Source organism: Callithrix jacchus, chromosome 4 (assembly GCF_049354715.1).
Source record: "Callithrix jacchus isolate 240 chromosome 4, calJac240_pri, whole genome shotgun sequence".
NCBI lineage: Eukaryota > Metazoa > Chordata > Mammalia > Primates > Cebidae > Callithrix > Callithrix jacchus.
Genome location: NC_133505.1, coordinates 148,529,983 through 148,552,321, shown reverse-complemented (window position 1 = coordinate 148,552,321; position 22,339 = coordinate 148,529,983). Strand labels below are relative to the sequence as shown.

The 22,339-nt window shown below is 36.0% G+C and overlaps 1 long non-coding RNA gene across 1 annotated transcript in view; it reads left to right on the top strand.

Annotated features, from left to right (window-relative positions):
* Positions 1–22,339, top strand: part of LOC144582359 (uncharacterized) — a 557,277-nt gene that overhangs the window by 281,200 nt on the left and 253,738 nt on the right. The window lies entirely within an intron of this gene.

Below are 22,339 nucleotides of genomic sequence, written 5' to 3'. Positions count from 1 at the left end.
TGGCCAGTGGGATTTCAAATTTCAACTTTTGCTTTCTGAATGTATCTATCGTTTGGCATGTCATATAAAAATCATGTAGTCCATTATTTTCTAACCATAAGTCTTCTACATGTAATAAATAACATGTTTGAGACAGACTTTAATTCTATTGTGCGAGGTTGTCTAATAATGCTTATAAATAAATTTGTAAAACCAGATAAAATTTATAAAAAGTGTTTATTAAAGAGCATTTTGACAGAGAAGCTTGTTTAATGAGTAAAGGATTTGAACGGGGCTGAATCTATTCCTCATATATTGCAACAGAGTTATTTATCACTGAGTGCTGAATAGACAATAAAAACGACATAGTCTTTGCCCATTGAGAGGAAAGGTATTATCAGTTTTAATAACTTTAGCTTCTTTCAAACAACCACTGGAAATAGAGCAGAAATTGCCTGGTCTTCCACATCAAAGGTTATGTGGTATAGAGTGATTTGCAGAAATGTGTTTTGGAGGATTCATTAGTGTGCCATTTGACAAAAAGCCACACATAGGTGGAAGAATTCAATGGCATGTGAGCTTTTCAAGCTGACTTTGCCTTGTCCTCTTACCCCTTTTTCTTCTTCTCTTAAAATTTTATAACACCATAGTTTTTCTTCCAATATTCCACTTTAATCACTCTAATTATCATCATCCTCATTATCATGATTTTCAAATTTGATGTTGAAAGCACTAATCCACATATTAAAAAGCTAGTTATTAATAATTAGTTTATATAATCTAAATTGAATATAAACTTAAATTGCAATTTTATAAGAGGAAAATTAAGGTAGGCAAATGTTTTCTTTTCCCTAAATAAATATGTTGCATTAGGAAGAAAGATAATTTTATTTTATTTAGAATTTTTGTTTCAGCTGCCATCTCCTGTCCAAGTTATCTTTTTCTCTCAGCCATCGCCTTACTTTAATCCAGCTCGTTTGCCCCTTTGTGAAAGTGTGGAATTACAGCTCCCTCACAAAGTGGTGATTTTTTTTTCCTCCTCATATGCTCCATGGCCCACTGTGTCAGCAAGTGGAGAGGGTGGAAGGAAGCATTATCCTCTATATCTTCATTTAGAATCTTATTTTTCCATTAAAATTATCTGTTATTTTCATTTACCAACCACCAAGTCCCTTCTACTTATTAATTTTGGTTACCTTATTCAGTTTTTTTATTATTCTATGCAAATCTTGGGATACTTTTGAAATGCTAGAATGTATTCTTTAATTAATTTAAAGGTACTTTGAACCTCTTTCAATTTTCTGGTTTCAATGTTGCCTTTTCACTAGTAGGCCTATGTAACTACCTTATTGAAATTGTCATCTGTCCTCTCTATTTTCTATCCTTAGTCCCCTTTGCCATGCTCATTTAAAAAAAATAAAATATCTTCTCAACATAACATGTGATACACATTTTTATTTATCAAAAACATATATGATGCTTAATATATGCTAGACACTATACCTGATTCTTTGTAAATATTATATCATTTATTTTTCCTAATAACCTTATTAAGTAGATACTATTATCTCTGTTTTATGAATCAGGAAACAGGCAACAAGGGTTAGGAAACTTGTAAAAGTTCCAGAGCTAGGAAGTTGATGGGCTGTGACATGAACCCTGGCAATATGGCTCCAAAGTTCATCTCCTAAACCCTTTAGCATGCTCCCCTTTTTTGTTTGTTACATCTATGTTTGCCTTTCCCGTGAGGGCAGGTATTTTTGTCTGTTTAGTTTATGGATGCATCTAAGATACCAAGAAAGGTGTCTGGAGCCTATTAGGTGTTTAGTTAATACTTGATCTATGATTGTGTGCCAGGTAATATAGTAGATTACAAAAGCTGCAGCTTTCCTCAGGTCAGGATAGGGAATGAAATCAATGTTAAATGAGTAATCTGAGAAACAAATGCGTATATGCAAACACTGACAAGTACTACAGAGGAAAACATAGAGTGCCGTGAAAGGGTTTAACATGGACATAATTCATGTGGGATCTAAAAATGTCTCGATTCAAAAAATGAAATCAAGACTCGAAGGAGTGAGTAGAATTTATTCACATAAATTGGAAAATTTCTTATCAATGCAAAAAAATACAATAAAATTATAAATGAATGTCTTGAAAATATGGAGGAAAAAAGAACTGTCGATCCCAATTCAAAAACCACTGAATTTATCATTCAAGAATGAGGCAGCATAAAGATGTTTTAAAATATGCAATGACTGAGAAAGTTTATTGCTTAACGATTTTTATATGAAAGAGTATAAAATGAACAATTTACATACTATGAGGGAGGAAGAACAGGATTTTTGAAACTAAATGCAAAAATGGAAGTTAAAATAGGATATCCATTTGTAATAGAAACAAAGGCAACAGATTAAAGTGACCTACTCAAAGACTAAAATTGCCCCAAAAGGACATGAAGAAAGCCTAAATGCTTTCTTTATGTCCTTTTGGACATAAGATGAAAGATGCTAAAATGAAAAGACTACACATGATATGGTTTCAACTGTATGATATTCTTGAAAAGGGAAAACTATGCAGAGTAAAAAAGTTATCAATTATAGGTGCTAGGAAGGATGGAGGAAAGGTTGAATAGGTTTAAGAGAGAGGATATTTTAGGGTAGTGAAACTAGTTTATATGATACTGTAATGGTGGATTCCTATCATTATACATTTGTCAAAACCCATAGAATGTAGACCAAGAATTAACCCTAATGTGAATGTTAATATTAATGTATCCATAGGCCTTAATCCATTTTATGCTGCCATAACAGAATATAATAGACAAGGTAATTTAGTTAAAAAATAAAATTATTTAAGCTGGGAAGTCCAAAAGCATAGCACCAGCATATGGTGAGGATCATTCATGACAGAAGAACCAGAAGGCAGAATGGAGAACCTGAGAAAGGGAGGGAAATGTGGTGAACTCATCTTTTTTATTAGGAACCCACTCCCAAGATAACTAACCAACTTGGTACTAATGTATTCGTGAGGCAGAGCCCTCATGACCTAATCAGCTCTTAAAGACCTCATCTCCCAATGTCATGATTATGGTAATGAAGTTTTCAACACATAACTTTTGGGGAAAGCATTCAAACCATAGCATCATATTGCTCATCAGTCATAACAAATGTACCAAACTGTTGCAAGGTGTTAACAATAAGGGAAACTATGATGGGTGTGATGGTTAATATTAAGTATCTGCACATCTAGAAATCGCAGACAGAAGAAGGTGGAAGAAGCAGACTTGCTGAGTCTTACAACCTTCATCTTTCTCTCATGCTGGATTCTTCTTGACCTCAAAGATCAGACCCCAGGTTCTTTGGCTGTGGACTCTTGGACTTATAACAGTAGGTGTGAGGGGTTCTCAGGGCTTTGGCTGCAGACTGAAGACTACACTATTGGCTCCCCTACTTTTGAGGTTTTGAGACTGAGCCACTGCTGGCTTCCTTGCTCCTCAGCTTGCAGATGGACTATCATAGCACTTCACCTTGTGATCATGTGAGTCAATTATCCTTAATAAACTCCCTTTCATAAATACATATATCTTATTAGTTCTGTCCCTCTAGAGAACCCAGACTAATAGAATAGGTGTGGTCAGCAAGCAGGATGCCTTGAGGGAGTATATGGGAATTCTGTGAACTTTTTCCTCATTTTGTCTATAAATCCATGGCTGCCAAAAAAGTCTAATTCACTTTTAAAAGGCTTAAATTATTTAAATGAATTGCAAATTAAACACAATTGAACTTTATTGTAACCATATTCTGTTTTAAAAGGCAAAAGTTAAACATTAAAGTAAAAAATTGGAATACAAGGATAATGAATAAAATGTATGCCAGGAAAACTCTAAGTAAAACAAATCAGTTCTAAAACCAAAAAGATTTTAAAGACAAGAATATTAATAGGTATATGTGCAAGATTATTAGTAAAATAAAGAACGTAAAATTAACAGACAGTATGCAAATATAGAATCTGTATTCATCTAAAGACAGTTTCAACATTTATAGAGTAAATGACAGAAGTACAAAGAGAAATAAAAAAAGCCACATACTATGTATTTAATTCTTTATCTATTTAAAATAGATAAATAAATAATGTGACAGAATGTTTGAACAATAAAATGGACAAATATGATATAACTGACATAAATAAAATCCTATGCTCAAAACAGAGGCTGCTTTCATTTTTGTAGCTGAACTGTCCTAGGCCAAAATAGGAAGTCTCAACAAATTCAAAAGAATTTTTATATGTCATAAGTTCTCTCTATTAATCTGTAAAATTAGAAATAAAAAAACAGTGGAAAAGTTAATAGATCATTTATGAATGTAGCAGTGTAATTCTAAATAATTCATAATTAACAGGAAACAATAATGGAGATTTAAAAATAACTGAACTTTGCATACTAAAGAAATGAATATATATCAAAAAATTACAAAATACCTCAAATGGAATTATAAAAATTTATATTTTAAATAGCTGTATTTCTCTTTATTTAGTAAAAGATTGGAAGCACGCACTAAACAAATGTACTTGTATGTCCCATATCTAGCGATAAATTGTAAATAAAATTAAAACGTCAGTTTTTCAGAGAATAACATATTCATGTTCTGCAATTCTAATTTAAATTTTAGTGCTTTTAGATTTGGAATCTTAATTTTCATATTAAAAGAAAAGTCTGGGGCCGGGCGTGGTGGCTTAAGCCTGTAATCCCAGCACTTTGGGAGGCCGAAGCAGGTGGATCACGAGGTCAAGAGATCGAGACCATCCTGGTCAACATGGTGAAACCCCATCTCTACTAAAAATACAAAAAATTAGCTGGGCATGGTGGCGCATGCCTGTAATCCCAGCTACTCAGGAGGCTGAGGCAGGAGAATTGCCTGAACCCAGGAGGTGGAGGTTGTGGTGAGCCGAGATCGCGCCATTGCACTCCAGCCTGGGTAACAAGAGTGAAACTTCATCTCAAAAAAAAAAAAAAAAAAAAAGTCTGAGACTTATCACATAATTAAAAAAAAAAGCAAAATAATGAAAGCACTTGTCATATCTGGTAATGAAACATTATGATAAAAATATATAATATAAACAAAGGACTAGATGTATATCATTGAAATAGAGTCCTTGAAAATAGATACAGGGATATAAAGCAATTGGACAAATGTTGTATTTTAATTTACTGGGAAAAATGGTGATGTAGAAGTATATTGCTATCATAAGACATTTAAAAAGTTCAATATGGATTATAAATATCAATCATAAACCATAAAACAATAAAAACAATACAATTTAGGATAGTTTATATTTATCCTGTAGTTAGTAAAAATTGTTTTGATCAAGACAAGATACACAAAAATTGTGGAAAAATAAATATATTTGAATTTTTTAAATTATACTTTTAATAGCATTAGCAATCTTCAAATTAGATGGCAAAAACATTGTCTACACATGAGAGACAAAGATGCCATTAAAATAGAAAAAGTAAATTTTAACAGCAAAATGATATTAAATGTAATGGCAAAGACTACAATTACTTCTTTTTTTTGAGATGGAGTTTTGCTCTTGTTGCTCAGACTGGAGTGCAATGGTGCGATGTCGCTCATCGCAACCTCCACCCCCCAGGATTCAAGTAATTCTCCTGCCTCAGCCTCCCAAGTGGCTGGAATTACAGGCATGCATCATCACATTTGGCTAATTTTGTATTTTTAGTAGAGATGGGGAATTCTCCATGTTGGTCAGGCTGGTTTCGATCTCCTGACCTCAGGTGATTCACCTGCCTTGGCCTCCCAAAGTGCTGGTATTACAGGTGTGAGCCACTTCACGCAGACAAAAAACTACAATTACTTTTACACCAACCTAAAAACTTTCCAATATCTACTCTTCAGTTGTCCAAGAGGCAGTTGTGTGTCAACTTCTTTCGTCTAGCATTGATCCAGTAGCCTCAGAGGGAGTGGCTTCTCTAATGGTCAATGCTTTATTGTTCTGTGAGTCATTCTGGATGGCCCATCCAAGGACCAGTTCTTTAGAAAATTCAATAACATTTAATCACCTTATTCCTTTTCTGATTAAAATGCCTACAGTAGGTTAGTCTCTTTTGCAAACTGATGTCTGAATACAGGGTAGATATTTTTGGTAGAAAAAACCCAACAGATATCCACACTAAGCCACTACTTGCCTGAGAAGCATCCATATCCCTTCATTTATAATTTATATATATAATTTCAAATTATATAACCCATATATATAACTTCAAAGATTCTAATGATTAGAGATGAAGGACTTTTAAAGAGAATGATGCCTGTGCTATATACTGGCTGTGAGAACCTAAGGTTATTAAATCTAAAATAAACAGAAACAATTGCTGTGTTTCTTTCTACAGATTAATCCAAATTTTAAGGTTATATATAAAATTAGGCAATATTTATAACATTTTCTGGGAGCAGCTACTTATTTTATGTCCTCCTTTTGAAATACAAAGAAAGAAAGACGAAATGTTGATTGTAAGTAATAATGCAAAGACAGAATGTATGTTTGTGTATATGTCTGTGTGAAGGTTATGCTTGCATTTCCATGACTTTCTATGAAGAGTGCAATTTGCTATACTTTAAATTTCATTACTGGACATGTTACTTGATTATAGGACATTAAATCTATTAGAATAAATATTCTGGCTTCTCACATTTTGAAGGCATTTGCAGATTCACAACTGAGCCAACTGAATGCATTTTTAACTTTAATTTCTACCTAGAAAATGTACTAAATAACATTTATTGGCATTAAGTATAATAGTTACTAAAATGTCAGATTACTCAAATATATCCAAAAGCAGCTAATGTAACAGGTAAATTTGCTCTATGTTATGAAAAACAGCAACTGATAATCAGATCAATAGCCTGTGTTTAGAGCCACAAAATGTACCTGAGAAAAGGTTGCTTTGCGCTATTTCCAGATAATTGTTTAAATCAAACTAGTTAAGGTGAATCAATCAATTCTAAGAAAATTGGTTCTAAGAATCAATTTCTAATCACTGTCTAAAACAACAGGCTCCCATTTCCTCCTCTAGTTTATATGAACAGAGAATGAGTTATACATATTATTAACAATAAGAACTTTGGAAAGGTATTTGTTATAAGAATCTGTATTTCATAGTAGACATGATGAAATTCATGTCCAACAATTAAAAAGTTCACTCATAATCTCTTTATTTTTTTTTATTTTTATTTTTTTTATTGCATTTTAGGTTTTGGGGTACATGTGCAGAGCATGCAATACAGTTGCATAGGTACACACATGGCAGTGTGTTTTGTTTGCTTTCTTCCCTTCACTGACATTTGGTATTTCTCCCGTGGCAATCCCTCCCCACCTCCCCCTCCCACTGGCCCTCCCCTTTCCCCCCTGTAGACCCCAGTGTTTAGTACTCCCCTCTCTGTGTCCATGTGTTCTCAGTTTTCATCACCCGCCTATGAGTGAGAATATGCGGTGTTTCATTTTCTGTTCTTGTGTCAGTTTGCTGAGAATGATATTCTCCAGATTCATCCATGTCCCTACAAAAGACACGAACTCATCATTTCTGATTGCTGCATAATATTCCATGGTGTATATGTGCCACATTTTCCCAATCCAGTCTATCATCGATGGGCATTTGGGTTGATTCCAGGTCTTTGCTATTGTAAACAGTGCTGCAATGAACATTCGTGTGCATGTGTCCTTGTAGTAGAACGATTTATAGTCCTTTGGATATATACCCAGTAATTGGATTGCTGGGTCAAATGGGATTTCTATTTCTAAGGCCTTGAGGAATCGCCACACCATCTTCCACAATGGTTGAACTAATTTACACTCCCACCAACAGTGTAAAAGTGTTCCTTTTTCTCCACATCCTCTCCAGCATCTGTTGTCTCCAGATTTTTTAATGATCGCCATTCTAACTGGCGTGAAATGGTATCTCAATGTGGTTTTGATTTGCATCTCTCTGATGACCAGTGACGATGAGCATTTTTTCATATGATTGTTGGCCTCATATATGTCTTCTTTTGTAAAGTGTCTGTTCATATCCTTTGCCCACTTTTGAATGGGCTTGTTTGTTTTTTTCCTGTAAATCTGTTTGAGTTCTTTGTGTATTCTGGATATCAGCCCTTTGTCAGATGGGTAAACTGCAAAATTTTTTTCCCATTCTGTTGGTTGCCAATTCACTCTAGTGACTGTTTCTTTTGCTGTGCAGAAGCTGTGGAGTTTCATTAGGTCCCATTTGTCTATTTTGGCTTTTGTTGCCAATGCTTTAGGTGTTTTGTTCATGAAGTCCTTGCCTACTCCTATGTCCTGGATGGTTTTGCCTAGATTTCCTTCTAGGGTTTTTATGGTGCCAGGTCTTATGTTTAAGTCTTTAATCCATCTGGAGTTAATTTTGGTGTAAGGTGTCAGGAAGGGGTCCAGTTTCTGCTTTCTACACATGGCTAGCCAATTTTCCCAGCACCATTTGTTGAACAGGGAATCATTTCCCCATTGCTTGTTTTTGTCAGGTTTATCAAAGATTGTATGGTTGTAGCTATGTTGTGTTGCCTCTGATGCCTCTGTTCTGTTCCATTGATCTATATCTCTGTTTTGGTACCAGTACCATGCTGTTTTGATTACTGTAGCCTTATAGTATAGTTTGAAATCCGGTAGTGTGATGCCCCCCACTGTGTTCTTTTTGCTTAGAATTGACTTGGCTATGCAGGCTCTCTTTTGGTTTCATATGAAGTTCATGGTGGTTTTTTCCAGTTCTGTGAAGAAAGTCAATGATAGCTTGATGGGGATAGCGTTGATTCTGTAAATTACTTTGGGCATTATAGCCATTTTCACGATATTAATTCTTCCTAACCATGAACATGGAATGTTTCTCCATCTGTTTGTGTCCTCTCTTACTTCGTTGAGCAGTGGTTTGTAGTTTTCCTTGAAGAGGTCCCTTACATTCCTTGTGAGTTGTATTCCAAGGTATTTTATTCTTTTTGTAGCAATTGCGAATGGCAGTTCGTTCTTGATTTGGCTCTCTTTAAGTCTGTTATTGGTGTGGAGGAAGGCTTGTGATTTTTGCACATTGATTTTATATCCTGAGACTTTGCTGAAGTTGCTTATCAGTTTCAGGAGTTTTTTGGCTGAGGCGATGGGGTCTTCTAGGTATACTATCATGTTGTCTGCAAATAGAGACAATTTGGCTTCCACCTTTCCTATTTGAATACCCTTTATTTCTTTTTCTTGCCTGATTGCTGTGGCTAGAACTTCCAGTACTATATTGAATAGGAGTGGTGACAGAGGGCATCCTTGTTTAGTGCTGGATTTCAAAGGGAGTGCTTCCAGTTTTGGCCCATTCAGTATGATATTGGCTGTTGGTTTGTCACAAGTAGTTTTTATTACTTTGAGATACCTTCCATCGATACCGAGTTTATTGAGGGTTTTTAGCATAAAGCGCTGTTGAATTTTGTCAAATGCCTTCTCTGCATCAATTGAGATAATCATGTGGTTTTTGTTTTTGGTTCTGTTTATGTGGTGAATTACGTTTATAGACTTGTGTATGTTGAACCAGCCTTGCATCCCTGGGATGAATCCTACTTGATCATGATGAATAAGTTTTTTGATTTGCTGTTGCAATTGGCTTGCCAATATTTTATTGAAGATTTTTGCATCTATGTTCATTATGGATATTGGCCTGAAGTTTTCTTGTTGGGTCTCTGCCGGGTTTTGGTATCAGGATGATATTGGTCTCGTAGAATGATTTGGGTAGGATTCCTACTTTTTGGATTATTTGGAATAGTTTCAGAAGAAATGGTACCAGCTCCTCTTTGTGTGTCTGGTAGAATTCGGCTGTGAACCCATCTGGACCTGGGCTTTTTTTGTGTGGTAGGCTCTTAATTGCTGCCTCGACCTCTGCCCTTGTTATTGGTCTATTCATAGTTTCAGCTTCCTCCTGGTTTAGGCTTGGGAGGACACAGGAGTCCAGGAATTTATCCATTTCTTCCAGGTTTACTAGTTTATGTGCATAGAGTTGTTTGTAATATTCTCTGATGATGGTTTGAATTTCTGTGGAATCTGTGGTGATTTCCCCTTTATCATTTTTTATTGCATCTATTTGGTTGTTCTCTCTTTTCTTTTTAATCAATCTGACTAGTGGTCTGTCTATTTGTTGATCTTTTCAAAAAACCAGCTCTTGGATTTATTGATTTTTTGGAGGGTTTTTCGTGTCTCAATCTCCTTCAGTTCAGCTCTGATCTTAGTTATTTCTTGTCTTCTGCTGGGTTTTGAGTTTTTTTGATCTTGCTCCTCTAGCTCTTTCAATTTTGATGATAGGGTGTCAATTTTGGATCTCTCCATTCTTTTCATATGGGCACTTATTGCTATATACTTTCCTCTAGAGACTGCTTTAAATGTGTCCCAGAGATTCTGGCATGTTGTGTCTTCATTCTCATTGGTTTCGAAGAACTTCTTTATTTCTGTCTTCATTTCGTTGTTTATTCAGTCAACATTCAAGAGCCAGTTGTTCAGTTTCCATGAAGCTGTGCGGTTCTGGGTTGGTTTCTGAATTCTGAGTTCTAACTTGATTGCACTATGGTCTGAGAGGCTGTTTGTTATGATTTCAGTTGTTTTGCATTTGCTGAGCAGTGCTTTACTTCCAATTATGTGGTCAGTTTTAGAGTAGGTATGATGTGGTGCTGAGAAGAATGTATATTCTGTGGATTTGGGTTGGAGAGTTCTGTAAATGTCTATCAGGTTTGCTTCCAGGTCTCAGTTCAAGCCCTGGATATCCTTGTTGATTTTCTGTCTGGTTGATCTGTCTAATATTGACAGTGGAGTGTTAAAGTCTCCCAATATTATTGTGTGGGAGTCTAAGTCTCTTTGTAAGTCGTTAAGAACTTGCCTTATGTATCTGGGTGCTCCTGTATTGGGTCCATATATGCTTAGGATCGTTAGCTCTTCTTGTTGTATCGATCCTTTTACCATTATGTAATGGCCTTCTTTGTCTCTTTTGATCTTTGTTGCTTTAAAGTCTATTTTATCAGAGATGAGGATTGCAACTCCCGCTTTCTTTTGCTCTCCATTTGCTTGGTAAATCTTCCTCCATCCCTTTATTTTGAGCCTTTGTGTATCCTTGCATGTGAGATGGGTTTCCTGGATACAGCACACTGCTGGGTTTTGGCTTTTTATCCAATTTGCCAGTCTGTGTCTTTTGATTGGTGCATTTAGTCCATTTACATTTAGGGTTAATATTGTTATGTGTAAATTTGACACTGCCATTTTGATGCTAGCTGGCTGTTTTGCCCGTTAGTTGTTGTAGATTCTTCATAATGTTGATGCTCTTTAGCATTTAGTGTGATTTTGGAATGGCTGGCACTGGTTGTTCCTTTCTATGTGTAGTGTCTCTTTCAGGAGCTCTTGTAAAGCAGGGCTGGTGGTGACAAAATCTCTGAGTACTTGATTGTTCACAAAGGATTTTATTTTTCCTTCACTTCTGAAGCTCAGTTTGGCTGGATATGAAATTCTGGGTTGAAAGTTCTTTTCTTTAAGGATGTTGAATATTGGCCCCCATCTCTTTATTTTTTTGTTTAAGATCTACCAATATGAGAAAGAAATACTTTTTAAAAATTTATTTTTACTATAGTGATGAATTCTGCTTGTAAAATGAAGAAAAGTTGGACAGCACTATCTCTGTAATATAATCCACAGTTCTCAATTTCTGTTCTTTCATATCTCCATAAAAGTATGTTGTATTCCCTTGAAATCCGAGACGAATTCCTCTGACTCTCTAGTTTTTTAATTTTCATTTTATTTTTTATTCTGGGTAATAGTATAGGAAAAGCTCAAAATTTAAATATTTATAGTGACAGTTATATATTCATATACCACAAAGTTCACCCTTTTACAGAGTAAAATTTAGTGGGTTTTAGATTTACAAAATTACATCAATCACCATAATCTAATTCCAGAAATTTCTTCACCTGTCCCAAAATATCCTATACCCATTAGCAGTTACTCCGTATTTAACCCTTCTCCAGCTCTGGCAATCAGTGATCTACTTTCTGACTCTAGGTTTGCCTATTTTGGACATTTCATATAAGTAGAATCATACAGTATGTAGCCTTTTGTATCTGAATTCTTTCCTCAGCACAATGTTTCCAGGTTCATTCATGCTGTGCCTTCAATCAGTACTCCATTTTTCTGTTTGTTCTGTTTTTTTTGAGATAGAGTTTTGCTTTTGTTGACCAGGCTGGAGTGCAATAGCCTAATCCTGGCTCACCACAACCACTGCCTCCTGGGTTCAAGCAATTCTCCTGCCTCAGCCTCCCCAGTGGCTGGGATTACAGGCATGTGCCGCCACTCCCGACTAAGTTTGTGTTTTTAGTAGAGATGGGGTTTCTCCATGTTTTTCAGGCTGATCTCAAACTCCTGACCTCAGGTGATCTGCTAGCTTCAGCCTCACAAAGGCTGGGATTACAGGCATGAGCAACTGCTCCCAGTCCATTTCTTTTTATGGTTGAATAAGATTCCATTTTATAAATGATAATACCTTATTATTGTTCTGGTTAGTTTATCTTATACCTCTTCATCTCATTATTTTTCTGTTTTTTGTTATTTCCACAGATTTATCTCATACTTTACACACTTCATGGATTATCAGCATACTTACGGCAGTCTCTGGTCAATACTTGTTCTGTTTTGTTTGTTTTTTGTCTTTATAGACCACAATCATGTGTATTTAATCATTACCAACATGGAAAATGTCACTGAATTTGGTAGATAAACCTGCTTTTTTATATACCTTTTCAGAATTATCTTACTTATTTATTTTACTATATTATTTTCTAGAAAGTTTGGACTGATTTTTTGGATTCTTTTCCTTCTCCATTGGTAGTTTTCCATCCACATCCCACTCCCTTCCTCCCCACTCTACTGGTCTGCAGTGTCTCCTGTTACCATTTTTATGTCCATGAGCACCCAGTGTTTGACTTCCACTTAAAGTGAGAGGATGCAATATTTGATTTTCTGTTCCTGTGTTAATTCATGTAAAATTATGGCCTCCAGCTGTATTCATGTTGCTGCAAAAGACATAACTGTGTTCTTGTTTTGTGGCAACATAGCATACCATGGTGTATACGCACCACGTTTTCTTTATTCAGTCCACCATTGATGGACATCTAGGTTGATTCCATGTCTTTGCTACTGTGAATAGTGTGCAATGAACATAGAAATACACACATCTTTTTGGTAGAACAATTTATTGTTGTTTGGGTATATGCATAGTTATGGGATTGCTGGGTTGAATGATAATTCTAAGTTCTTTAAGATATGTCTAAACTGCTTTCTACAGTGGCTGAGGTAAATTGCGTCCTCATAACAGTGAGGATGAAGTCTGCAGCCTCACTGGTATCTTTTTTTTTTTTTTTTTTGAAAGGGAGTTTCGCTCTTGTTACCCAGGCTGAAGTGCAATGGCGCGATCTCAGCTCACTGCAACCTCTGCCTCCCGAGTTCGGCCAATTCTCCTGCCTCAGCCTCCTGAGTAGTTGGGATTACAGGCATGCGCCACCATGCCCAGCTAATTTTTTGTATTTTTTTTTTAGTAGAGACAGGGTTTTACCATGTTGACCAGGATGGTCTGAATCTCTTGACCTCGTGATCCACCAGCCTTGGCCTCCCAAAGTGCTGGGATTACAGGCTCGAGCCACCGCACCCGGCCTTTTGGACGTTTTAATCATAGCCATGGTGACTGGTGTGAAATGGTATCTCACTGTAGTTTTAATTGACATTTATCTGATGATTAGTGATGACAAGCATTTTATCATATGTTTGTTGGCCCTTTGTATGTCTTCTTTTAATAAGTGTCTGTTTATATCCTTTGCCCATTTTTAATGGGGTTATTAGATTTTCACTTGTTGATTTGCTTAAGTTCCTTATAGATGATGGATATTAGACCTTTGTTGGATGCCAAGTTTGTGAATATTTTCTGCTTTCTATAGGTTGTCTGTTTACCTTGTTGATAGCTTCTTTTGCTGTGCAGAAGCTCTTCAGTTTAAGTAAGTCCCATTTCTCAATTTTTATTTCCTTTGCAACTGTTTTTGGGGGCTTAGTCAAAAATTATTTCCAAGGCCCATGTCAAGAAGGGTATTTCATAAGTTTTCTTCTGGGATTTTTATAGTTTTGAGGTCCTACATTTTAATGTCTAATTCATCTTGAATTATTTTTTTGTATGGTGAAAGCTAAGGGCCCAGTTTCATTTTTCTGTATGTGGTTTGCCAGTTATCACACTATTTATTCAATAGGGCATCTTTTCTCTGTTGCTTTTTTGTTGTTGTTGTTGGCCTTGTTGATGATCAGATAGATGTAGGAGTGTAGCTTTGAAATTTCAGTTGATGTTTTATACATTTATAGATCAGTTTTGGAAAAGTACTTTGTTTACAACATTACATTTCTAACATTTATAATCTATTAACATCATTTATCTCTCCAGCTTCTTCTTTTCTTACATTTCTGAAATGGTATTTTGCACTTCTCTTCAGTTATCTGCCATTCAGACTGCTATAATAGAACATCACAGACCAGATGGCTTAAGTAATAAATACTTATTTTTCACGTTTCCGGAGTCTGGTAGTCTTGAGATCTGGAGGCCAGTATGGTTGAGGGCTTGATGATGGCACTCTTCCTGATTTCCAGATAGCTGCCTTTTCACAGTATCCTCACAGGGTGGTGGCAGGTTGAGAGGAGGGGAGAGAGAGTGAGCCTGTACACAATCTTCCTACTGTCTCTGCTTATAGAGGTGCTAATCCTATCTTAAGGAATTCACCCTTATGACCTAATAGTACTTCCCAAAGAAGTATTCATCTATCTTCAAATATCATCAATAGTCTTCAAATATCATCACTTTGAGGATGACAGTTTCAACAATAAATTTTGGGGGATCACACACATTAAATTTATAGTATTTACCAATTATTTATAACTGCTATGCTATTGTTATTATCTCTTATGTCTGACTTAAGTTTTCAAATTAGATATTTCTGAAATTAGAAACTACACCTCCTGTGATGTCCAGATGCTTCAGCCCATTTACTATGTTGTTTTCCTAGTCTCAGGCTTGTAAATGCTTGGCTGCTATGGAGTCACCCCTGAGACTTTTAGAGAGCTATTCCTCCTCTCCTTATGGAGAGCTTACATTGCCTGAGTTTTACACCTACTCTCATTGATATATGTAGATTATAGCCAATAGAGTCTAGAGTAGATTATAGATTTTGTATATGGTAAAAGTTTGGTGTATATGGTGAAATCTATTGGCTATAGATTATAGCCAATATTGTCTAGAGTAAAAGTTGACAACCAAATGGGACCAACTCTGAGATATAATTTAAAATCTGGAGCTCATTGTGGGATTAGGTTGAAGTTGTGACCTCTCATATTTTCATGTACTTCTTACTGACTTTTTCCACTCTCCTGACCTGATTCTATCATTTGCTTTCTCATATCTTACAGAGTAGTTCCTTAGAAAATCACTTGTGCCTGAATCTTTATATCATCATCTTATTCTATGAGAATTCTAACTAATAGTACTTCAAAGAAGTGGTGTTGATTTTTAAATATTCATCCTGTATCCATTAGCAAAGTGGGAATCTTCTTAGTCTTAATAGGTAGACTGTAGGTTCTTTTAGATTACCAAAGAGAATTAAAAATTATAAGAAGCTGATGCAGGTGTGTTTGCTCACACCCATAATCTCAGCACTTTACGAGGCCAAGGCAGGAAGATTGCTTGAGGCCAGGAGTTCAAGACCAGCCTTGGCAATGAGATGAGACCCTCATCTCTACAAAAAATAATAAAATTATCTGGGTATTTTGGATTATCTGGGTATTTTGGCATGCACCTGTAATCTCAGCTACAGAAGAGGTGAGGCAAAAGGATAGTTTGAGCCCAGGAGTTAGATGTTGCAGTACTGAATCTTCATCATGCCACTGCACCTCAGAGCCTGAGCAATGGAGTAAGACCCTGCCTCTAAAAAAAAAAAAAACAAAAACAAAACCAAGAAGTAAGTGAGATGAGTCCCAAGGAAACAAACACCATGTAATTTCCTGTGTACCTTTGTTAGACTTTAGTAGGTGGCTATTGTTCTATATCCTTGTAATAGAATCCCAATTTATTTTAGTGATTTTTTTACTGACTTATTCACTCAAAGATGTAGATATGCTGTGTATTAATCTTGTTATCATTCTGCTCATAAACCTGGCAATACATGTATCAGCAAAATTGAGGTAAACTCAGTAAATCATCCTGGCTCTAGTACTGCCTTGCAACATATTGTTCCTAGCCTGCAGTACTTATTTTCCTAAAGTGGATCAATCGTGGGAATACCACACCAGGCAGTTGAGTTTCAGAAAAATGCATATATTCTTATGCAGCTTTCTTTGCTAAGAACTGTTTGTTTTCCTTATTTCTGGACCTGATCAGGGAGTGCTGCTGAAAGCAACAAATATAATAGGGTTGGGTTTCCTAAATTGAAACTTCTGGCCTGAGATGATTATTCAGCACAAAGTTAGGAAGATACAAGTGTGAAGGCAACACTCTCCCAACCTTTTCCTGTTCAGAGCCATCATTTGTCCAATTACATCCCTGAGTGTTTATCCTAATTTACCCTTGTGATTAAATGTGACTTTACAGTGAATTGGATCTGTCTATGTTTTATGGCATGATTTGACAACATCAAGAAAATTGCCTATATCTTATCTTTAGTTTAAAACATTTGGAGGGGAAGGATGGTTAAAAGTTTGTGCTATACCTTGGTAATTGATTTGATGTATAGATTTTACAAAACTAAGTATAGGATGAGAGTAATTATGCATTTTTATAGCTATAGTGAATGATTTGGAAGGGGTGGGTGTCACATGGATAAGGCAATGATTTTGGCAGAATCAGGTATTAATCTTCAATGGGGAAAGATATATTTGTAAATGCTAAAAATCAAGCATTTAATCCTATAAGTTTTTTCTTAATAGTGGATGAAGCATGGCTGTATTAGTGAGGATATATTAGATTATATTGCGATGACCAGTGACCCCAAAATTTCAAAGGCTTACAAAACCAACTTTAGTTTTTATTCAGTGTACATGTTTTTAATACGTAGGGTTGCTACAGAAAATATTTGACATCAAATGAATCTTAAATATCAGATAAACAAATGTATGTCTTTTCAGTGTAACTATATCCCATGTAGTATTTAGGAATTACTTATACTAAAAAAAATATTTTTTGGCTGACACAGTGGCTCACACCTCTAATCCCAGCACTTTGGGAAGCCTGGGCAGGCAGATCACCTGAGGTCAGGATTTTGAGACCAACCTGACCAACATGGTGAAACTTTGTCTCTAATGAAAATACAAAAATTTGCAGGATGCATGCCTGTAATCCCAGCTACTCTGGGGGCTGAGTCAAGAGAATCACATGAACCCAGGAGGCAGAGGTTGCAGCGAGCCAAGATCGTGCCATTGCACTCTGGCCTGGGTGCCAAAGCAAGACTGTCTCAAAACAAGAAAAAAGAAAAAAAAATTATTGCTTCTATGAAATTCAGATTTAATGGGTATGCTATATTTTTATTTCCTGTATCTGAAAACCCTAATTAAAATCCATCTGGGAGCATGATTATCACTGGCAGTCAAGGACCAGGTTGATAAATTCTCCATCTTATCACATGTATCACCGTTGTAGAGAGAGGAAATGGAGGAAGAAGGTGTCCTCTCTTTCTGTGTGGAGGGAATTATAATTTCAGTTTTGGACATGTTGCTCAGAAGTTTTAATGAAACATCCAAGAGGAGATGTACTAAGAAGCAGCTTGATATACCCATCTGTAATTCTGAAGAAAAAAAAGTATTTTATGATTTAATTTGGAAAGAATCAGTGAAATATCTGGATCTGAATTAGGGCAGAGGTAGAAAGTAACCTTTATGCTGCTTTTAAATTACATCCTTCAATCCATTTTTTATCTGCATTGCAGTTTTGGTCACTTATGCCATTTTTCATTTGGTTATTTAGTTTAATGTATCAAACTATCTATCTTCCTATTTATTTAAATTTAATAATATCTTTGCAATTATTTAATATGTTAATTTTGTGTTCCTATGGATCCTTCCTAAGTATTGATATGTTTGGAGGGGAAAGATTTAGAGATTTTTGCATTCTCTGGCCAGACACTCTGTGATATTATCAAACACTCAGGTTATTCCTCTGTAATAGGATTTAAGTAAGAAAGGGAGGGTGTAACATAGTAATGACTGCCCATAAAGGAAACAAGATGAAAAATGCAGGTCATGAGGAGTGGGGTGGGTGGATCAATGAATGACATTTTTCAAGGTGTGAACATTTTGAGCACATTTAAATACTGATGGCAATTATATAATAGAGAGAAACAGGAGATACAGAAATGAAAAAAACAACTAATACCGTAAATATCCTGTGAATATGGTATGGTTTGACGCCAGAGAATGCATAATGGTATCACCTTTTAGGGGAAGGAAAGAGAAGTTTGTAAATGTTGGGGGGATGTAGGTGGGATAATTTCTGTTATTCTGCAAGTGGAAGTGGGAAAGAGGGGAAGATAAGTCTGGGGTTTGAGAAAAATGGAAAAAGTTAGCAGTATATGTTATAGTACTTACAAAGTAAATTGATGACCAAAGGTAGTAAGATTGTCAGGCGATGCTGATATGGAAGCATAGTCACTCAGCTAAATTAATGAAAAGTCAAACTCTATCAGTAGCACTGTAGCAGAAAGGAGATTTTTTTGAAAGATCTTGGTCATAGCATAATTTCACCCTCCAGCCATCTTCCTGAACAATATTTTGTTCCAATTCAGCTGGCCATATCTGTTTTTCTGTCCCTCTGAATTCAGGCCTCCCAGGGGACTAACAACTTTGACTTTAAATAGATGCCTACAAAGAATTCTGGCTCACAGAACCTTCAAGCCACCAAAGAATTCTGGCTCACAGAACCTTCAAGCCACTCAGGAACCTCTAGCACCCCATTACCAGCACTGGTGATCAGGACTCCAGGTCAATGTTACACACTCTTATTGTGTCAACTGTTTATCATTGAGTCCAGCCCCTCATTGCCCACAATGGGGTAACAACGTGGGGCTTAGGGTTCTTACCTGGATTTTCTGTCTTGCTTTCTGTTTTCTCTAATTTAGCATTTGCTATACTAGACCTCGAAGGCATGCTTACTTCTTTCTTGCTTCCCTAAACTCTCAACTTTCCTGTTTTGAAATGCATACTTATAGGGGTCTATGTTTATGCATTCCTCTTTCAAAATTCAATTTTGGCTTGATTTAATGATGCAATTTTACAATGTTTCCCGTGACAGGGTCTCATCACGCCTCTACTGGATCAATAAAATAAAAAAACAAACAAGTGTGATTTGTAAGTATACTATCTTTTCTCTATAAAGTAGCATGCAATGATTATCTGAAAGGAAGAAAGCTGAAGAGGGGTTTGGGACTGTGTTAATTTACATTTAATTTTAGCCTCAGAGACTCTTAAAGGCAGTGGTTATGTCTGCATGTGAATAGGGATATTTAATCAGTCCGGGCTGTCAGGTTGATAGTAGTGCTTATCAAGAAATTAGAGAAAAATGTGCTCCCCAGTTCGTCCTCCTGCCATATAAGGAGCAACAAATCAGATGTGGAAAGTCAAACACTATGATTAAAAAGCTCATCTTCCCTAGGGAGTCTTTCATATATATATATATATATATATTTATTTAATATTCAGCTTGGGTGTACTACTGCGCAGACAGCTTTTTCTATGTCTTAGCAGTTTTAATTGCAATACCTCTTCCATTGAAAAGGCAGAGGTTTTTTTTTAATTCCTTTTAAGTAATACTACTGCTTAGTAATATTTTAAAACTACTGAAGAGCAGAGAATAGTTGGAGGAAAATTTTGGTGATTTTTCAAACAAGTATCTATTATTAGGCATGTGGTGAAGTATCACCTAAAATACATGCAAAATGTTGATATTTTATTATGCTACCATATATGAATATTCTCCTTTCAAAATGAATTTTGCTATTAAAGGTATAGCTATGAGCAGTAACAATTGGGATTTATAGTACTTTACAAGGATAGGTATTTTCAGATTCTCTGAATAGTAGAAAAGCAGTTTTTACTTGCCCTGGCTCTGTGATTTTTGTATGTTTGTTTTGTTTATTTTGAGGTGCAGTTTCACTCTTGTTGCCCAGGCTGGAGTGCAATGGTGCGATCGTGGCTCACTGCAACCTCTGCCTCCTGGGTTCAAGCTATTCTCCTGCCTCAGCCTCCTGTGTAGCTGGGATTACAGACACCCACCACCACACCCAGGTAACTTTTGTACTTTTTTGGTAGAGACGGGGTTGACCATGTTGGCCAGGCTGGTCTCCATCCAACTCCTGTCTCAGGTGATCCATCCGCCTTGGCCTCCCAAAGTGCTGGGATTGCAGGCATGAGCCACCATGCCCAGATGGTTCCATGATTTTGAGAGCATCAAGCTGCATCTGAGCCTAGCCTTTTTGTGAGGATTCTGGGGACTCCATGAGTAAGCCTCAGAGTCTTTTTGTGACAGTCTCCCAAGTCATAAACTATAGGGAAAACCTGGCTGTGTCAATTAACCCTATGTATCTGAGCACTTAGAACCAATATTCCTGCCCAAGGAATCCATTTGCGAGTGTCTAGAATGCCCTTGCTGTCTCAGCAGGCAGAAGATTCCAACCATCAAGGTCCATGATATCTTTTCTGTGAGCCACAACCTGGTTGTTTTCCTAGAACTTGGAGCCACTAAGGCAATTGCTCCTTTGTCTAAGATGTCTGCTTCATATTCACTAAATGTCTCCTGCACTGTAATATGTACTAAATCTCAAAGATAGTAATATTTCCCTTCTCTAAAGCAAGGAACTACTGGTTTACTTCTTCTACCTTTATACCAGGACTGTATTAACCAGCATTCTCTAGATAAAAAGAACCAATAGGATATATCTGTGTCTATATTTATATCATCTGTATCTATCTATCTATCTATCTATCTATCTATCTATCTATCATCATCATCATCGTCATCATCATCATCCATCAAGATAAATTTATTTTAAGACTTTGACTTGGCAAGTCCAAAATTTGTAGAACAGGCTGTCAGGCTTGATATACTGGTAAAAGTTGATATTGCACTCTTGACTTGAAATCACACAGGGAATCAGTCTGGAAACTCAGAATTTCTAAGCTACAGTTTTGAAGAGAATTTCTTCTTCAGAAAACCTGCTCTTAAGATTATCAACTAATTAGATAAATTCCATCCACATTATAAAGGATAACCAGCTTATTGAAAGTCTACTAATTTAAATATTAATCCCATCTAAAAACTTCCTTAATAGTAACACCTAGACTGATGGTCAACCAAAGAACTGGGCACAGAGTCTAGCCAAATTGACATATAAAATTAACTATCACTAGAATGTTTTACTTTGTAACCTCCTACCAACCAAATCTTAAAATAATGGGAAATATTTATGGAAAAATATATAACAAATAGAAATGTCCAAGAGAAAAAAATAATGTTGTGATCAGCTTCTTTATTTATATTTTTTAATTAAGGGCTCTAGATGTCTCTTCTAAACTGTCTGTTGAAGATGGTGTGCACCATGTAAACAGAAAAGGAAAATTAATTTATAAAAATCAGAAAAAGATCTTCATAAAAATCAAGTCAAATATCAGATACAAAGATGAGGAGATGTATGTGATTATATGAACATGATTGCATTACATAGATTATACTGCCCTTCTTGCTGGAATTCCTCACTCCCTTGCTGGCTTTGGGGAAGTAATCAGTTTTGTTAAAGAATCCCATGTGGCATAAACCTGAGGCAGCCTTTAGACAGCCAGCAGGAAAATAAAACCACTAGTCTTAAAGCTATGGTGAAGTCAGTTCTGCAACAAACTGAATGAGCTTGAAATTAAATATTTCCCCAGTCAAGCATTCTGATGAGACACTCAAGCCCAGGCTCACATCTTAATTAAAACCTTGGGGAGGACACTTCTAAGCTGTGCCAAGATTGGTGACTCAGAGAAAATGTGAAAAAATAAATGTGTGGTTTTAAGTTACTAAATTTGCAGTCATATTGTTACATAGCAGCAATTGATAACTAACAAAATTCAGGTAAGATGCTGATCCAGTATTCTGTGATTCTCCATCTGCAATCAAACTCTCTCCTTTTAAGGTAAATTTAAAAGTATGTGTGTTATTTTAATCCAGACAAAATGAAACAAGAAGTCAGAAATGTAAATGTATCTGGAAAATGTCCAAATATTT